We start from the raw sequence: 4,433 nt of genomic DNA, 5'->3' as shown, positions 1-4,433 counted from the left end.
TATTGTATGGTTACTTTCTAAATATAAGGAAAACAAAAATTCATTTTTTTATTTAAATGTTAATAGTTTGATAAAAATATATTAAAGTTTGAATTCCAAAGCTGAAACGCGATAGCAGCATTTCAGTAGTCTCATACTTTTGGGAACCCTGTTTAAACTTAACTTCAAAATTAAATTAAATGAAAATGAATAAAATGATAAAATGTTTTATTTCCTTCTTTTTAGATATATTTAAATTGATGATCTCACTCAACCATTCACCCCCTTATTTATTTTTTAAGTACATTATTGGCATTATTGCTCAACACATGTTGTTCATCACAAAAGCACCAGTAAAAAACAATAAATGAGTAAAGATAATGAAAAATGATCTCAATCTCTTTTCTCTCCGTGTCCTTTCCGACCCTTGTATAGCCTTTCTTCTGATGGTTCTGTTCATCCAGAGCATCCTCTGCTCTGGGGCTCCTGACCGTCCACCTCTTGACTCCCGGGCCTTCACCTTACCATCTCCCTGTTCATCCCTCCATGCTTTGTCATTTCTCTTTGCAAAGTCTTTGTTTTCTCGCTGTCAGAAATGAATAACATTAAAAGTGTTGCGAGCTGTTTTGAATATCTAATGTTTTTAGCATATCATTACGACTGGCGCACAGAAGCCAAAGCAGAATGTGAATTTAAATGAGTTTAAAATCCGATCTGAGATCCTGTTTATCGTTGAGCTAAAACATTTAGCGCCTGTGTTTGCTCCGGCACTGCGAGGAAAGTTTGGGTAAATTGTTTAATGTGCAGGGCTGGAGGGAAAAGATCGTGCGCAGAACGTAAAGCAAACAGAGAGACCGAGCTGCACTCTTTCAATCTGTCTGTCTCTACCTTCAGTTCTCTGCGTCTGAAAGAGATGCGCTGGTGTGATAGAGTTCACGCTGACAGTCTGACACCAGTTATCTGTCTCCTGAGAGTCAATCATTCCAGACAGATACCATTACTCAAACCCACACACACACAGGAACACTGAACGGGAAAGTCACAGTTTAGCATCTTCAGCTCTCACAATCAAAACAACATCTACACAACAGTGTTACTCAATTTAACACACACACACAGACAGATATGGAGCAATACACACAATATAGTGTTGTATGTCTTTATTTCTGTTTGTGTAGGAATGTGATTCATTACTTCATCACACAACAACTTTATTTATACATTTCTGTCAGTTAGAAGAATATGATGAAATGAACTTTACTACAATAATCTTTCTTTCTTCTTCAAAATCACCTTTAAAATAACCAGTTTTTGCCAAATACTATATTCAGGAGGATATATATTGCACAGCCTTATTACTTGGCTCCGTAGTAATAAAATATCAAGGACACAGTTTTACAATTTTCATTCAAATGTTAAGGTACCTCAATAAACTTACAGCCCCTAACATACTTATTATTTCACTTCTAGTGTGCGGTGATACTCAGTCCCTGCAGGTTAACAAATGTTGCCTTTTAATACTTTAATATGACTGGACTTCTGTGATCATAACTGATATGGCTAGATTTATATATAAAACAGACACTTCACGTGTAGCTTCACTTTTCATGGTTAAGGAAAATGAAACATGGTTGTATTAAAGCAAAGAGTAAGCATCTTTTATTTGAAGTTGATTGGTGTAGTTGTGCTACAAATATCATGGTTAAACTATAGTTTTTGTAGTGAGAGTTTAATCTTATACTGTGGCTTGACAAATAAATAAAGAAAAATGTGAGCATGTTTGAATTATTCAAATCGCCTTAACAATTAAGATTTTCCTTTAAAGGCATGAAAAAGTATGTATTTTGTCATAGTTGTATAGATAGTTTTTATACTCTCGCATGGCCCGAAGTTAACTTCCGGTCTGTGTTTGATTATAATACAGCAGTTTATATTGACATATTTTATTGTCCATTAATTGTGTTAAATTACATTAAAATCACTAAAATAAGATGTTTTTGCGGCGGCCTAATGTTTGTTTATATTGTTGCTGCTGAAACTGTCTCATCTATAATGATAAATAAACATGGTTTACATTGTTACAACAATGTTTGGTCACACTTTATTTTAAGGTCCAATTCTCGCTATTAACAAACCATTGACTATGACTTTTGCCTCAATTAACTCCTAATTTGGATCTTATTAATAGTTTGTATGATAGTTGTGAGGTTAAGGTATTGGGTAAAAATATGTGCTTTATAAGTGCTAATAAACAGCAAATATTCTAATAATATGCTAATACGCAACTTTTTAATAGTGAGAATTGCTCCTTATACTAAAGTGTAACCCAATGTTTTTTTTGGTGGTTTGAAATGATTTAGATTGTCACCATTTGAATGACCATATAGTTTTAATACAAAAATAATGGTTAAGCTATGGTTAACTGTGTATTTTGTAGCCTGTCTATATCGATCTGTATTATAATTATTATAGTGTATTTATTTTTTAGTGCGTCACTCCTCAAAGATGACACAAAAAAATGAATTAGATTGTTACTGTAATGAGACAACGATAATTTTACTAAAAAATACCATAAATCCACAGCACTAGCCTACTGTAGTAAAACCTCGGATCATGTTCATAATGAATTTCGCAAGGCCACTTTAGTATATTGACTATAATAATATTCGATTGGCTTCCAAAATAACCATCCATAATTTTTGTTTCATAATTATTTTATTAACTTTTTATTATAATAGTGGTGTATTATACTATTTTACCGCCGTTTCACTGTGTTATCTCAGTTTGGTGACTTTGATCCTATAGTGGCAGCTATGGTTACCGTTGCGATGGTGACGTCCTCAGCAGATGTCGCTGTTGTCACAGTAATACAGACCAGACTCGGCCGCGCTCTCGCATCGTCTCCACTACGCGCGCACTCGTTATTTTAGTTTACTGTATGTGACATTCACCGATAGATATTTAAGGGTAAACCATGTAAATAAGAACGGTACGAAAAATGTCTAAATGCAGGGAAGAGATACGCACGATTTTTCCTCTAGTCACCTGTCTCGCGCCCGCGCACCTGTCTTTGCGCGTGTTTGTTGATAATCAAAGCTGCTCCTCGCGCCACCAGGGGGCGTTATACGTCTGTCGTGATCTACTTTTATCATGTTTTGGACATATACCAGAGTCAATAATATGATATTTACTCACTATCACTCTATATATCAAGCATACTATAGTACTTTAGATTAGCACAGTACTTTTTGAAAGTAATTTGATAGAACATTACATTACCAGTATAAACAACATTGTTTGATTTTCTTTGTTTTTATTTATTGTACCAAAGAAAAATGTATAATTGTTTTGTAAAATATTCTTGTACCTTGTTCTTATTTTACAGTACATCACGAATAACGAGTTTTATGAATTGCCAGGCATGGGCCCCGTTACACACAAATATCTTAATGTATGATTTTGAGGAATGTCTGCTTTTCTTTGTGTCTTCTGTGTTAATCCAGTTTGCTTTATTTTATAATAGGTGTCAATATATTTCTGTTGATAATTCAAAATCATTTATGCCAAAAACACCTGACCTTTCTGTGTGTGCTGAAAAGAAACAATACACTTTTGATGGTTATTACAAGTGTCCTTATCATCCTGTATGTGTTGTGTTTGGGTCTTTTTCCAGTAGGATTAAATGGTGTTCAGATAACATCCCACCAATGTAACCCATTATCAATAGAGACCCACTGAGACCATTAAAGTTTTCATTTAAATCCAAACAACTCCCATTAAAACCATTTACATTGGAGTTAGTGTGATGCTTTCTTTTCTTTTGAAGGCATCTCAACAAGATTTTACATAAAACACAGATGCATTTTTCTTATTTGAGTATCTGAATTAAGACATTAAATGGAGTGTAGTTGGCCTAGTTTGTCAGTAGAAAGAGATTTCTTCATTAGTCAACAGTCTCTTTTAATGCGTAATGTTTGAGATTAAAGGGTTAGTTTGGCATTCAGAGATTAAAACCCGGGTCAGGACTCATTGGCTGTGTGGATTACAGGGGTTAACAGGCGACTTAACTTTAGCAGATAATGTTACACAGTTTATTTCAGCTTGATTACACTAATATTCTTTAGATGGTGTGAAGTCTTTTTTAAACACACACACACACGCGCGCACACAGGCACCAGCAGACCTATAAACTTCCCCATTAGCTGCTTCAGTTAAAATGGCATTTGTGCAGTATTTTATCAGGCAGCTGACAAGTGAATTAGAGTTGGCTGTTAGCGCCGTTGAGCTTTATGACAATAGCCTTAGGGTCTCGCTAAAGATCGCTGCACCGCGCCGCGCGCCCGCGCCGCTGCGCTTGGCGCGCTAACCGCTAACGCTCAAACCGAAGTGACATGCTGTCATAACAATAGTTTACAAAAACGTGAAGTTCTGCGTTTGGGCAGAGAAAGTCAGAG

Source organism: Triplophysa dalaica, chromosome 13, assembly GCF_015846415.1.
Source record: "Triplophysa dalaica isolate WHDGS20190420 chromosome 13, ASM1584641v1, whole genome shotgun sequence".
Taxonomy (NCBI): Eukaryota; Metazoa; Chordata; class Actinopteri; order Cypriniformes; family Nemacheilidae; genus Triplophysa; species Triplophysa dalaica.
Note: the sequence above shows the minus strand (reverse complement) of the source record.